We start from the raw sequence: 16,699 nt of genomic DNA, 5'->3' as shown, positions 1-16,699 counted from the left end.
CCCCTGCCTGATGGTATTTTCTGTCTCTTGGTATTTGGGCAGAAGTAAAAGGATCCACAATGACACAGAAAATCAATACACTTTTTAAGTGACTCTTGTGAAAATATTAAAATATCATTCCAAACCAGACAGTTTACTTACACGTTATTCATGTCAATACGAGCATTTAAATGGAAACTTTTCTGAGAATCCAGATGGATACTTCATTATTTATACCTCATGAAACGAGAAAGCTTAATTCAGTACCAATGGTTTTAACATGGCCAAGGGATGTATTTTCAAATTTGGAAACAATCTAAAAAATGCTGTAATGCTCATGCTTCAGTGATGATCAGTGATTAGAAGAAGAGAAAGGCAGAAACATGTAAGTCTCACTTGAGGAACTTTCAAATGAGCAGATTCCCACCCACCTTCTGCCAGAAATTGTGACCACTGTGTCTAGAAGAGTGCAAATCCATGTGCAGCAAGCTCAGCAGATGAATTTAATGCAAATGGTTCATGCTCTGAGACACACCAGAGGAAGCTCTACCTGATATAAATAATACAAAGAACATCTATTTTGCTTTTCCATTCAATTTTCTAGGTCAGTTAGCATGCTTCCATCCTCTTCTTTAGAACTACTGAATCAGAACATTCATGAGTGTGACCCCAGAGGAGATCATTTTAAATGCTCCCCAGCGAGTTATAATAATCCATTAGTTTCCTACTGAATTTGGAATCCAGTGTTCCAGAGCAGTGTTTCTCAAAGTTGGCTCAAAAATCACTTGTATCAGCAAACACCTGGGAGCTAGATAAAATGTAGATTTATGGGCTCCTTCTCAGGTTCACTGAACTCAAAATCTCTGGGATGAGGCCTATAAAAAGCAGGTTTTAGCTACTCTTGAGAGTCCCTTGGACTGCAAGGAGATCCAACCAGTCCATTCTAAAGGAGATCAGTCCTGGGTGTTCTTTGGAAGGACTGATGCTAAAGCTGAAACTCCAATACTTTGGCCACCTCATGCAAAGAGTTGACTCATTGGAAAAGACTCTGATGCTGGGAGGGATTAGGGATAGGAGGAGAAGGGAACGACAAGAGGATGAGATGGCTGGATGGCATCACCGACTCGATGGACATGAGTTTGAGTGAACTCTGGGAGTTGGTGATGGACAAGGAGGCCTGGTGTGTTGTGATTCATGGGGTCGCAAAGAGTCGGACACGACTGAGCAACTGAACTGAACTGATCCTTGATGTGTGAGAATATACTGGAAAACTAACTTTGCTCCTGGTAAAGCAACAAAAGATCAAAGCTAAAGTAGACACAAGTATAGCACTGGCTTCCTATTGGGTATGTCAAAAATTCTGTTCAGATAGAGTATGAAGACCAGCAGGTTGCCTGGTTCACATTAGATGAGTATAATACAGAGGCTTACTCAAGAGTCTGCAAAGGGCAAGAGTAAAGGGCAAATGATGAGAATTAGTGAGAGGAGTCACAAAAGAACTCAGGGGTCTCTCTGGGGAGCTCTAAGGGCTGTGTTCTGAGCAGAAGGATGAATGTAAGAACTGCAGGGCTCACCCTTAAAGTCAGAGGTTAGTCACAAAAGAATGAGATGAATTTTGTGAAGTGTCTTCCTTGGCATTGTCTTAATCAGAGCTCTTTCGTTTAGAAAGTAGAAACAATGATTCAGGTTAATTTCAACACAGGGGAGGTTACTGTTGAGGATAATTATGGAGTGAAAAGTAGATGAAATCTACAAAGATTCAAGGGATCAAGGTAAGAGATGGATGGTATTTCTAGATTAAAGGAGGCTGAAAGTGCTTTGCCATTAACTACACTCAGTTGCTCTTGACCTGCTTAAAATGAGTATTTTTTACTTTTATTTCCATTTGGTTTTTCAAACTGGGAATCTACCTGACCAAGCAAGTTGTTCATGTGTTTGTTTCTCCAAGTTGGTTGTCCTGTGGATCAGTTTGCTATTTTTAGTTTAATGAATTTGATGAGAAATGGTGAGGACATGGAGTAGGGGGACAGCCACATGATTCAAAGTCTCTTCTTGGGACGCGATGGAGGCACAGATTTCTTTGATTCACAGAGCGTGAGCAAGAGACAGGTAAAGATGTTTGGGCCTTTGCCTTTTAATTGAACCACATTCACACACACATTAATTTTTGCCTGGGAACATGATAACTTTGCTTGACTTCTCACTTTGGGACACATGAAAGAAACAGAGAAAGTGATCTGGCTAGAAATTCAGAGAGAAAGCTGGAACCCCCTGATATCTGGACAGGAGACTTTGAGACCCAGGAAGACAGTCAGAGCTGTTTTGCCCTATATGTCCACAAACTTGTATACCTTAGGATTAGGTCTGCACAAACAATTTGATAGTTTCTTTTATTTAGTTAGTTATTTAATTATTATTTATTTATTCTGTGGAATTCAGGTAAGTATCTGTAATTTCAAACTATGCTTAGGTTCCCTTCTGCCAGCTGCAACATTCTAATGGCTTTGTTTTCTCAAATCCTGCTAACATTAAAATGAATTTTTAAGGATACATTTCAGTAGACATATCTTATCTTCTCTTCATAGCTTTTGTAGCTGGTTGGAAAAATCTTTATAATGCCAGCAATTCCCATGTATCAGTATGACAGATGCTTTTTTCTGCACACATTCTAAGTGAATCCTTTTGAGACACAGCGAAGACCAGATTTATTTAGCCTGTGAAAATGTGAAATGTAGCCACTGGTCTTCTCTCTTTATGACAAATAATTTTACACTTCTTCCATCATGAGAAATTCTAATACTATATTGTCTGTATCTCTTAGAGAAAAATCAGTGGCTGGCTTTCTGAGGCCAGATTAGAAGAATGATGATTATAAAGTTTCTCAAATATGTTCAACAATGAAGAAAGGAAAATTGTATCTGAAAGGGTAAAGGTGAAACATCTAAAAATAAAAGCATTGCATTGTGTGTCCAGGGACCAGAGCCAAGGCCCAGCTGTGACATTAATGCTGCTTCTTGGATATAGTCACCTAAAACTTCTGAAAAATTGAGATGAATTTTTTATGTAAACTACAGAATATTAGAAGTTACGACCCAGAGGGATGGTATGGGGAGGGAGGAGGAAGGAGGGTTCAGGATGGGGAACACATGTATACCTGTGGTGGATTCATTTTGATATTTGGCAAAACTAATACAATTATGTAAAGTTTAAAAATAAAATAAAATTAAAAAAAGAAGTTATTATATGAATGTATATGCATATATGTATATATATATGTATACATATATAGTGTGTTATGTATATAATTTGCCATAAGAAAACTCAGATTTTATATATGATTTATTTGTAAGCTCAGGCTCTCTCTTTGGAAAACCCAGGACTATGTGACAAGGACTTTGAATCTCAAGCAACAGTCAATGTCCCTTAATCCCATTTATCTACCCATTCAGTCTCCCCAGAACTTTAAGATCCTATATAGTGACATGGTGAAACTGATATTTGAAGTGAGGGGAAATAAGAAATCATTCCAATTCTATTTTGTCATGTTATTTGTTTGTTCCTCATTTTAAGTTATTTTATGGAAGGGATGTTAGGTAAAATCCCTTAGAGAAAGGAGCATGTATCCTCATCTATCTTCATGAACTAAAGGGTACTCAAAAAGTATTTGAAAACCTGAATACAAGAACATGTTCATGACTATACTTCAGAGACCTAAATGCTAGAAGCTTCTCTATGATCCACATCCTTTGTAAAGTTCCTGTCCAAGGTTTATTATGAAAGATAAAACTAGGGACCTGAAGAGTAGAATATTTCTTACTCCTCTTTTGTTCAAACTTCACTATGTTTGAACAATGAGGGACAATGAAAAAAATGGGAGGAAGAAGAGGAAAGGAAGAGATGAAGGAATTGGAAAAAATATTCTGGAATGCAGTATGCATGGTTAAAAGAGGAAAAAGTCAAAGACTCTAGAGCATCAGAGGAGGGTTATCACTAGCTCCCTCAAGGTTTCTACCCCATCATTTCAACTCCAAATCTCTTCTAAGAATAATGAAAATATTGTACTGATGGCATGGATGAAGACTAACCCAATTTAAATATCAATTTTGCAAAGAAATTTTAGGATTAAAAACAATTCTATCCAAATTCCTCCTTCCCATGGCTAGTTAAACATTTCCTAGTTTTAAATTATGGCACAGGAGAGAGCAATATTTATAGCTGACTTTGTCATTGTGGGAACACTTGTAACCTCAGCCTCAAGAGATGCTGGGACTTGAAGGGCAAGCTGGCATAGGAAACTGGAAGGAAATGTGAGCCAGGCTGCTTGTGGTTGTCATTGCAAAGGCATTTAGCTTTCTGGTCATTTTTATTGCAACTAGCATCAGTTACAGTGATGTGACTTTGGGGAGCCTAAGGACTGAGTATTGTCATTTGATTTTGTTATTGTTGCCTATATGTTGTAAAATGCATGACTTTAATGCCTAGACCTTTCAGTGCATGATTCTTTTAGAGGCATGATAGTCTCAGATCCTTTCATAAATGCCATCTAGTCATCCTCATTCAGGCATTCAGTGGAAGTCTATAAAATTATGAGATGGAGTTAAATGAAACACACTTTGGAATTTAAAAGCTGCACCTAATTACCCATGAATATCTCCCCAGAGTTCTCTTTATAGTCACACAATAAATATCTCTTTTAGGCTTCTGGCCAATAGTAGCCATTACAGTCTCATTATAGAGTAAAATTATCACTTAAGTAAAATTTGGTCATTTTATAGAATCCTAAGGGGACTATGATGTTTCTTGTTATCAGAGAAGATTCTGCAAAGTCATGTATGCTGTTGACAACATGGCATTTTAGATCCTGAAATGTAGCTAGGCTCACTGCTACTATAAATATAGCAAACTCAAATCTTTTCAGAGGTAAAAAACACAATAAGAAGAAATAGTTTCCAAATATAAAAGTAACAAAATTTGACAATTATTACCAAGAGAAAATTAAGAATATGAGAATTTTGTTTGATCTTGATCATAACATGAAGAAGTTTTTGTCTGAGAAAAAGTGGCTTGAATTCTGTCTTTAATTGCTCAGCAGATAGAAAATGTTACATTTATGAGCAGTCAAGGAATAATAGCAATTAAAAATCAACCCTTGCATTTAAACAAGACCTGCTCAAAACCTGCTACTGGAAATCCAGGACTTCCTTTTTAAAATTCTTCTTTTCAAAGGTTAATTGCAACAGAGTATTGGATCCTTAGTGTTCCTTTGCAGAAATCCTTCAATTAAAGATAGGAATTTGTGCCTTTGGCTGAATTACCTCAACCTTCCTCAATTAAATCCATAGTAATAGGAATAACTGTTTCTACCCTGGAACATATTGAATCTGGAGTCAAATCCTGGTTTAAACCTTACACCCTATAGCAATTCCAAAACTTTCCCAAGCCATCTCTTTGAGATACATATAGAAGCAGAAATAAGTGCATTTTAGACAATAATTTGCCGAAAGTTCAGCAAGTTGGAAAAATCCTGAAACCTCTCAGAACCTAAATGAAAAATTCTTGATGGAGAACACATGTACACCCATGACGGATTCATGTCAATATATGGAAAAACCAATACAATATTGTAAAGTAATTAGCCTTCGAATAAAATAAATAAATAAATAAATAAAAAGGCTTGTGCCACTAAAACGTCTAAATGCCCAATTAGACACATTAACCTTTGCAGTTGAGACAGAAGTAGTGGTTCCTAAAAATGAAATTGGAAGTCTAAGGTACTGTTAAAGTCTGTCAAATTTGTTGTGCTCAAAGGGGTACCAAAATATTATACTGTTAATTTGTCTTTTTTTGTAATTTGAAGTATAATTTGGTTTGTTTTCATTCTGATACCTTCAGTTCAGTTCAGTTCAGTTCAGTTGCTCAGTCGTGTCTGACTTTTTGCAACCCAATGGACTGCAGCATGCCAGGCTTCCCTGTCCATCACCAACTCCCAGAGTTTACTCAAACTCATGTCCATTAAGTCAGTGATGCCATCCAACCATCTCACCCTCTGTCATCCCCTTCTCCTCCCACCTTCAATGTTTTCCAGCATCAGGGTCTTCTCAAATGAGTCAGTTCTTCGCATCAGGTGCCCCAAGTATGGGAGTTTCAGCTTCATTATCAGTCCTTCCAATGAATATTCAGCATTTATTTCCTTCAGGATGGACTGGTTGGATCTCCTTCCAGTCCAAGGGATTCTCAAGAGCCTTCTCCAACACCACAGTTCAAAAGCATCAATTCTTCGGTGCTCAGATATCCTTGGAAATTCTAAATGACAAAATGTTACAGAGGCCAGGTGAAATCTGGCAGGTTTGTAGCATGATGATAAATGAGAGATACCTTCTGGCTTCCCAAAGAGTCTGTGTATCTGTGAAAACTATATCATGTGAACCTTTGAGATCACTGAGCCCAATTCATGACCAAATTCCAGGATCTCATCAACAGCAACCCTTGACCTATTGTTTCAAAATCTCTGCTTAGACAGCACCATATGGGAAGCCCCAATACTTCAGTGAAGGAGAGTTTATGTATTCCTCACATGATTCACTGTACTTTTGTAGAACATAGAATATTAATTAATAAATTACTTAATAAATTGATAAATATTAATATTATTGTGGATGTGAGAGTTGGACTATAAAGAAAGCTGAGTGCCAAAGAATTGATGCTTTTGAACTGTGGTGTTGGAGAAGACTCTTGAGAGTCTCTTGGACTACAAGGAGATCTAATCAGTCAATTCTAAAGGAAATCAGTCCAGAATATTCATTGGAAGGACTGATGCTGAAGCTGAAGCTCCCATACTTTGGCCATCTGATGTGAAGAACTGACTTATTTGAAAAGACCCTGATACTGGGAAAGATTTAAGGGGGGAGGAGAAGGGGATGACAGAGGATGAGATGGTTGGATGGCATCACTGACTCAATGGACATGAATTTGAGTAAACTCCGGGAGTTGGTGATGGACAGAAAGGCCTGGCATGTTATAGTCCCTGGGGTAGTGAAGAGTCGGGTATGACTGAGTGAACTGAACTGAATAAAGTAAATTTTATTTTCTCATTTATGTTGAGCTGAAATCTTCCTCCTGCTAACTTCCATCCTATAATCTTCACAAGAAAATAAATTACGTATAGTTTTCAAAGATATAAGCAATGTTGTTTTGTGCTTGCTCCTTCTCCTTAGACATCTAACAGAATTGTTTAATTTGCATATAACTCCTGGGCATTACAGAATCCCATTAAAAGCAATGCCAGATGTTGGCAGCATGGCAATGCATCTCAAAGCTAGAGAGTGATCAATTTTGGCAGTATGTATAGTGCCTGGAAGCATAGCATCTGGGGCAAGGCCACCCCAGTATTGAATCTCAGCTCCACCCCTTACTAGCTATGTATGCTCTGATGAGTTATTTGGCCTCACTGTGTTTCAGTAAAATGGAGTTACTACTGTATACCTCATAATGTTGAAAGGATCAAAAGCATGATCTCTGAAATATTTAGACCAGCACCTTGCTTATAAAAATAATATTTTGGCTCAATGTGAGGAAAGGTGGTACCAATCAAAAAAGAAGAGTAGATTTCCTGGCACAAATAGAAATCGGAACAAAAGTGGTATATCTGCTTTTTGAATTAAGTGTGCAGTCCTATATCAGTACCTATTTGAATTAAGACTTAATTATGGTATCTCCCAAATGTAAGATCTCAGTCTAACTATAACTAGTTCAAGGCAAATTATGGAAGATCAGGCTTATAACATTTGCCCTGTAAAGTTTTAAAATATGTAAGGAATGGCAGCAATGATGCCTTATAGAGGTACAGTTCCACCTCGACATTTAGGCCTTCTTTATTTGGGTTTTGTGACCATTAATACATTGAAAAATCCCTGTTGATGGGAAAGAATGGCTTGCAATTGAAGAGGCAGAATGCATTTACTTAAGGAAGCTCATGCTGCCTTCCTGGGGGAATAGTAAATGGCCACATTAGTTCACACCAGCAGGCCTGGCAGCTATTGAATTGATTGTTCTGAAAGAAACAAAGCTTCATTTCTTTAAGCATAGTCTATAATTCATCAACTTTGCCTCTGAATCAGACTTTTTTCTTTCCCAGAATACCAAAAAAAAAAAAAAAAAACCACCCCAAAACAGCAATAATATTATTCGTAAGAGGTATTCCAAAATGTCCTCTTTATTCCATGCAGCTTTGGCAGAATCTGTGGATATCTTCTTTCAACAACCTGTCTAGAGCTATCAGCATTTTCAGTTAATGTAACACTCCCACTCAGGGCCCTGGTAGTGTCAGCAGACTGGTTTCTTTTCCTCAGAGCTGCATTTCCAAATGATTCTATCCATTCACTGGGTTCCCCATTTGGCTTCTGACTTCTCAGGTTTTGGAAATAGGCCTCCCATGAGATAAAGCTACCATTACTGGCTGCATTCCATTTTAACAGTGGATTCTTAAGACTCTAAAATATTCTTCACCATTTGGCATAACAGTCTACAGAAAACTATTTGGTTTTCTAATCAGCAGAACAAATTGTTTCAGTGCAAGAAGGAGCTGTGATCTGAGGTTGGGCATGAAGTTTATTTTTCATTTGCTACTGAGAGAAGAGTGAGTACCTGAATGGGAATGAAAAGTTAAATCCTGCAGTTTTTCTATTGAATTCCCAGTCAGTAATCTTTTCTAGTGAAAGGTATTATAAATTAGGAACGTGTTCTTAATTTTCTAAGGTTTATTTTCTTCTCTCATACCTGTCAAGACAGAATTTTAGAACTTATAATTTGTACGGACATTATTAGAGGTGATACAAATAGCAGCAATTCCAGATTAATCCCTCTTCTTAGATATCAGACAGAAGGACAGGAATCTGCAGCAAGTCAACCTCAGTTTCTAGGTGAAATGAGGTTCATCTGAAGTCTCATTCCAAATGGCTGCAATTAGCCATATCAGACATGCCTGTGGTACCCACAGTTATGTCCCTTTAGAATCACTGAGGCAATTTATATTCACAAAAAGGCACTCAAGGACACCACATGGGGTCCTGGTTTTAACAGGGCCAAGATAAATAATGTCAAGATGAAACGTCATGCAAAAGTAACACTGGATGTTGAAAAAGTGAAAGTGAAAGTGATAGTCGCTCAGTCTTTGAGACCCATGGGACTGTAGCCTGCCAGGCTCCTCCTCTGTCCATAGAATTCTCCAGACAACAATACTGGAGTGGGTAGCCATTCTCTTCTCAGGGGGATCTTCCTGACACTGGGATTGAACCCGGGTCTCCTGCACTGCAAGCAGAGTCTTTACCTTCTGAGTCACCATGGAAGCCCTGGATGTTGAAAAGCCACACACAGACTAAGATCTCTGGTCTGAGGGAGTTTGATGGCCCAGTAAGTCTATTTAGCAACTCATTTTTATGTTTTGGTTTGTCTTCAAATTTAGCATAAAGTTCCATGTGAGCAGAATAATCTTTCAACAAATAATGCCCCGTAATTTTCTTGATTCTCATTATTTCCTCTTTTGTCACCTGTTCACCCCTTTTATCTCTATACAGCAGGTCTATCTCTGGGTTCAAGTGAAGATTATGAAACAACAGGATTTCCCCTGTAAAAATTCCCCAAGCAAATCTGAGAAAATGTTTAAAAGAATAATGAGTCATATTCTGAAAACTGGTTAGTTATAACTGAGAAAAAAATTCATTTAGAGAGATAATGCTATGATGGTTGGTTGTCAGTAGCTAGTACAATACACAAAAGCCTATCTTTTGTATTTCCAAGTTACTTTAGTAGTTCATTCGATCAATAACTAGTTATTGAGTACTTGTAGTGGTCAGGCACTGTGGGTTGCCACTGCCTTCTCCAGAGTATACACTAAAATGAGTAAAAAAACCTGTCATTGTCCTCGAAGAGTTTACCATTTTCTGGGGACACAACAAGCACCAGCCAACTGAGGGATAGTAAGAGAAAACTGTTTCAGAGGCAGATTCTAAACCTTCTCTTCAACTTTATAGCATGGTTAATCAAATGAGTCTTCATTACCTGGTCCAAGCTCACTGCTTTTTAGACAAAATGGAGAACAAACGTGTGAGACTGTTCATTTCGGCAGTGACCGAGGATCATGGAGAATGGGAATATTATGAAATGACTCAAGACAGGGAAATATCTTCAGGTTGTCAGAAAGACTAAGATGTCATTTCTATAAAATATTAACTAGTAAAGGGATGTCAATCTCAAGTTAGATTTTAGGAAGCATTGTTGAAAAAATAGTTAGTGAAAGTAGAGATTACTAGGGATTCACCAAAAAGTGATGAATTCCTATTGTAATAAGATTATTTAATAGAACAGAGAAAAGCTATTGATGGAAATCTAAATATTACTAAGACATTTGACAAAAGCTAACTTTATAACATTTTATATAAACAAAATATAGAATAATATGGTACTGTTTAAGGTACAATTAACCCATTAAATCAATTTTTTTAAAAGTCAAAGTATCTTACGCTTATAGCAGGGTTCTGTCCTAGCCAAAATTTATCATGACTTTCAGAAGATATATGAACTTCAAGATATGCCTTGAAGATGGTATGCTCATCTAGTTTTAGGATGAAGAAAATCAAATCTTAAGGGGTAGAGAGTATGGAAAGACAAACTCAGGAGTTCCAAAGATTTTCACGGGAAGGAAAATACAAAAAACAGATCAAAGCTATTAGAAAAAAGATGACAGAGATGAATGATATATTAAAATTTTCTAACATAAGGCTAATGTTATACTTGATGTAGAAGCTTTAATAAATGTAAAAAGAAATATATGTAGAGCTAAGTTTTATAGCTCAATCCTTGAAATGGGGAGCTAAACTTTACACTGTGTGCCAGGAAATTCTGAAGCAGAAAATTGGACATTACAATACATTCTAATTGCTTGAATGTCAAGGTTAATTTCAAGAAAAAGTTAGATATTAAAACATTTTAGTTATTAAATGTCAAAAAAAGTAAGTCATCTTCAACTGGGAAGAATCAGGCTGGCTCAGTTTTCTCTCTAGTGATGCTCAGTTCTCAAACACCAAAGATACTTGTCCCTAAATTTGAGAAAAAGACAGTGACCCAAGAATCTTAATTGCAGCCAGCTTATTGATTTTATTTGGTGATACAAAATCTTTCTGGAAGAACTCTCCACCATTAATGTCTTGGTCCACATTTTGGCAGGGATGTTGTGGTAAGAATTCAAACTTCAGGTGGTTTTAACAGTGAAAGATCTATATATATTGGAAATGTTATCAGTTTTAAGACCCAAGTCCAGAAACAAACAGTGATGATGTGATGAGCACAACTTTTCCACAATCAGATGAATTCACTGAAAGCCATACTGATGCTCCAAGTGGGAACCCTAGTGTTTCAGCAAGCAGTTTTATCATTCATTATCCCAAATGTTTGGGAAGATTTTTCTTCTCAAGGGGCAGTGGCAGAAGAATGCGGAAAGACTATGTGCTAATTAAGATGTATATTTTTAACTTTTATTTTTTATACAATTTTATTTATGTATTTATTTACTGGCTGTACTGGGTCTTTGTTGCTGTGAGGTCTTTTGTCTAGTTGTGGAGAGCAGGGGCTACTCTTTAGTTCTGGTGTGTAGGCTTCTCATTGCAGTTGCTTTGCTTGTTGTGGAGCACAGGTTCCACAGTATGTGGGCTCAGAAGTTGTGATTCCCTGAGTTTAGAGCACAGGCTCAGTAGCTGTGGCACACAGGCTTAGTTGCTCTAAGGCATGTGGGATCTTCCTAGACCAGGGATTCAACCTGAATCTCCTGCATTGGCAAGGGAATTCCCCACCACTGAGTCACCAGGGAAGCCCAAGATGTATGTTTTTTTAAAGGTGATTTTCTATGATACAACATTGCTTGCTGCGTAGTTTTTCTTCTTAGATTTTCAAAATTCAAATTAAGGAAAAAAAACTTCAAAATGTGTGTGCACATAACACATGCAACTATATGATTAAACAGAAGCGTTTGTGAAACTAATATTGAAACGTCTGCTTCTGTATCTCTATTGTCTACACCCTATACCTCTTTCTGTCTAGATTGTGGAGCTTCATTTAATTCAATCACTACATTGAACCAGTGAGGAGACTAAGGCTCAGAAAGGTTAAGCAAAAGCCATATAATTAGAATAGTTCCTAAAGATGGTGATTACAAACATGAGTAGTCTTGATTCCCAGCCCAGAGGTTCTTTACTTTACACCAGGGACTGAAATCTCCAGGCCTTTATTGTCCCTCTTCATATTGGCTTCATCACATAGAGCAGTGCTTTGAGCAAAAGCCCTTTTCAGTGCATACCTGTTGCAGACATTTTGGATATGCTACAAACTTTGGCATTCTCCTGTTTTTGTATCTATATACTGGAGTGAGGGCTTGTCTAGTCTCTTTACTTCAATTTTGGGTGCTTTGCAAAAACTATTCATTTTTCACTTTCCTTTGTTCAAGGAAACGTATTCTTTAGAGAAATTCATGGGATTTGTTTATTTGTTTGAGAATATTGAAAAGAATAACCCTTCATAGGTCAAGATTCTGGTTTGCAAACAGTAAGATCTATTCTTTCTGATTTAAGCAGGTTTAAGCAGTAAGGAATTTATTGCAGAACACAAATAGCTCATATAGTTTCCAGGAAGACGAGCAACTTGTATGCTATACAATTTGTAAACTACATAACTAGGAGCAGTGAAGCCAGGAAAAAATGCCTTTTAGACAAGAAACTGCTCCAGTAAAAATTATGCTGCCACTGCACACCACTTAAACTCTCCATCGGCCAGGCCTCTACCGCACATGGAACAGATATCCCATCCCTTCACAACCACTGGAACCACTTTTATTGTGGTAAAAGGGTTCCCCTCAGGGAGCCCTGGAGCTTCCAAAGCTGTCAATGCTCATTTTCAGGAGGTATCCACAACAGTGTCAAGACCTCTGCACAGAACATGACTCTTCAAAGCACAAAATAATGAAGCCTAAGGGACTGGTTCTGGGCCATGAAACCTCATCCTGAGTTTCTCTTAATTCATTGAAACCACTTCTCTGCAGCCTCAGTCCTAGAAGGGACCTCCCACCTGCAGCTGTGGTGGCTCAGCTGGTAAAGAATCTGCCTGCAGTGTGGGAGACCTGGGTTCAATGCCTGGGTTGGGAAGAGCCCCTGGAGAAGGGAATGGCTACGCACTCCAATATTCTGACCTGGAGAATTCCATGGACTTCATAGTCCATGGGGTCACAAAGAGTCTTAGACATGACTGAGTGACTTTCATTTTCACCTGCAGCTCTCAAGCGTGTTCCTTTCCAGCCCCATCACATTGACAGAAGATGCCCTTTATGGAGCAGTGGAAGCTCTTCTGTCTAGATGGGTTTCTGTTTCTTTAAGGGACACATTCACTAGCACTGGTGTTGCATATACCTAATAATTAAGTTTTTCTAATGACATTGTTTACCAAGCACAGCACAGCACAATGACACTGTTTCGCTAAACAGGCACCTTTGTACTTGGCGGGGAGCATATTTTTTAAATTAAAATAATAAGCATACTTGATAATTATCACTGTTTTCCCTACTTTGATGTATTTACATGAAGTTCCTATCATTCATAATTAGAATAGAGGATTAAAAAAGTAATAGTTGAAAAAACTTTTCTAAGGTCAGTAAAGATATCCTGGTCACAAACTTCCTTTGGGAGGGAAAGTTAGGAGATCCACCAGAGAAAACATCATCATGGGACTGCACATTTAGTGAGACTTGGAAATACCATATGCTTACAAGGGATATGCTTATCCTGGGCTGGACTCATCTAAAATGTCTAAAAGGAGTCTCAGCAAAGAATGGCGTAGATCTGAATGCTTTCCAGATGGGAATCAGATTTATTTACTGGACTTAGAAGCTGAAGAGAATTTAAAAACTTTTGTTCAAAAATAAAAAGGAAGAAAAGGAAAAAGACAAGGAAAGGTGTATAGAGAGGAAAATTCTGAGGCTGAATTTGTAGAAAGTTTCTGTTGTGAACTAAGTATACATTTTAAAAAGTATGTCAACTACCTAATTACAAAAACTTGTGTCTTATACCTCTTGTGCTTGTGCCATGTCGCTTCAGTCATGTCCGACTCTTTGCAACCCCATAGACTGTAGCCTGACAGGCTTTTCTGTCCGCAGGATTCTCCAGGCAAGAGTACTGGAGTGGGTTACCATTTCCTTCTCCATGGGATCTTCCCAACTCAGGATCAAAGCCATGTCCCTTGTTTCCTGCATTGGCAGGTGGGTTCTTTACCACCAGCGCCACCTGGGAAGCCTTTTTACTTGTTGCCTCTATTCAATCGCATTTTGGCCAATTGATCCTTCAAAATTTGATCCAATTTCTAAAACAATATTTCAATTTGGACTAGTAATCTCACTGGAAGATTACTTTTTTTTTTAAGTTGGTATTTTCTTGAGCCTTGGGAACACAAGATGAAGCTGAAATTTAAAAAAAAAATCATAACTACACAAAAATAAACTCAAAATGGATTAAAGATCTCAACGTAAGACCAGAAACTATAAAACTCCTAGAGGAGAACATAGGCAAAACACTCTCCGACATACATCACAGCAGGATCCTCTATGATCCACCTCCCAGAATATTGGAAATAAAAGCAAAAATAAACACATGGGACCTAATTAAACTTAAAAGCTTCTGCACAACAAAGGAAACTATTAGCAAGGTGAAAAGACAGCCTTCAGAATGGGAGAAAATAATAGCAAATGAAGCAACTGACAAACAACTAATCTCAAAAATATATAAGCAACTCCTACAGCTCAATTCCAGAAAAATAAATGACCCAATCAAAAAATGGGCCAAAGAACTAAATAGACATTTCTCCAAAGAAGACATACAGATGGCTAACAAACACATGAAAAGATGCTCAACATCACTCATTATCAGAGAAATGCAAATCAAAACCACTATGAGGTACCATTTCACGCCAGTCAGACTGGCTGCAATCCAAAAGTCTACAAGCAATAAATGCTGGAGAGGGTGTGGAGAAAAGGGAACCCTCTTACACTGTTGGTGGGAATGCAAACTAGTACAGCTACTATGGAGAACAGTGTGGAGATTCCTTAAAAAACTGGAAATAGAACTGCCTTATGATCCAGCAATGCCACTGCTGGGCATACACACTGAGGAAACCAGAAGGGAAAGAGACACGTGTACCCCAATGTTCATCGCAGCACTGTTTATAATAGCCAGGACATGGAAGCAACCTCGATGCCCATCAGCAGATGAATGGATAAGAAAGCTGTGGTACATATACACAATGGAGTATTACTCAGCCATTAAAAAGAATACATTTGAATCAGTTCTAATGAGGTGGATGAAACTGGAACCTATTATACAGAGTGAAGTAAGCCAGAAGGAAAAACACCAATACAGTATACTAACGCATATATATGGAATTTAGAAAGATGGTAACAATAACCCTGTGTACGAGACAGAAATAGAGACACTGATGTATAGATCAGTCTTATGGACTCTGTGGGAGAGGGAGAGGGAGAGGGAGAGGGAGAGGGAGAGGGAGAGGGTGGGGAGATTTGGGAGAATGGCATTGAAACATGTATAATATCATGTATGAAACAAGTCGCCAGTCCAGGTTCGATGCACGATACTGGATGCTTGGGGCTGGTGCACTGGGATGACCCAGAGGGAGGGTGTGGGGAGGGGGGGTGGAGGAGGGTTCAGGATGGGGAGCACGGGTATGCCTGTGGCGGATTCATTTTGGTGTTTGGCGGAACTAATACAATATTGTAAAGTTTAAAAATAAAATTAATAAAAAAAAAACCGAGAGGCAAAAAAAAAAAATCATAACTATTCTATTCACTAAATTATTAGAACTCACCCCATTCAACTGAGAATTTGGAAGCCTCATTATCAGTAGTATTATATCAATATTATGTCAGAATACAAGATGAAAGTTCTGACATATAACTAGAATCCAACATGTTCCACAGAGTCTAGAGTAAAGGCATTTACCTTTACTGGAGTAAAGTACTGGAGTAAAGTACTCCAGTAAAGGTAAATGCCTGGATACAGACAAGCAAGTAAAACCTAATCCAACTGAAATTCTTCCAGGTACATTTTTTGATAGGAGAAAGAAATGAGTGGCAACAGTTGGTGAGGTAAATTCACTTCTGAATAAAGAATGTATTTACCATCCATACTGTTCATACTGTTCAAGATTGCCAGGAGAAATATCAATAGCCTCAGATATGCAGATGACACCACCCTTATGGCAGAAAGTGAAGAAGAACTAAAGAGCCTCTTGATGAAAGTGAAAGAGGAGAGTCAAAAAGTTGGCTTAAAGTTCAACATTCAGAAAACTAAGATCATGGCATCTGGTCCCATCACTTCGTGGCAAATGGATGGAGAAACAGTGGAAACAGTAGCTGACTTTATTTTTTCTGGGCTCCAAAATCACTGCAGCTGGTGATTGCAGCCATGAATTAAAAGACACTTACTCCTTGGAAGGAAAGTCATGAGCAACCTAGACAGCATATTAAAAAGCTGAGACGTTACTTTGTCAACAAAGGTCTGTCTAGTCAAGGCTATGGTTTTTCCAGTGGTCATGTATGGATGTGAGAGTTAGACTATAAAGGAAGCTGAGTGCAGAAGAATTGATGCTTTTGAATTGTGGTGTTGAAGACTCTTGA

The sequence above is a fragment of the Bos grunniens genome, chromosome 20 (genome assembly GCF_055505025.1).
Source record: "Bos grunniens cultivar Pamir isolate PY7600 chromosome 20, Bosgru_T2T1.0, whole genome shotgun sequence".
In the NCBI taxonomy this organism is placed as follows: Eukaryota; Metazoa; Chordata; class Mammalia; order Artiodactyla; family Bovidae; genus Bos; species Bos grunniens.
This window is presented reverse-complemented; position numbering follows the sequence as displayed.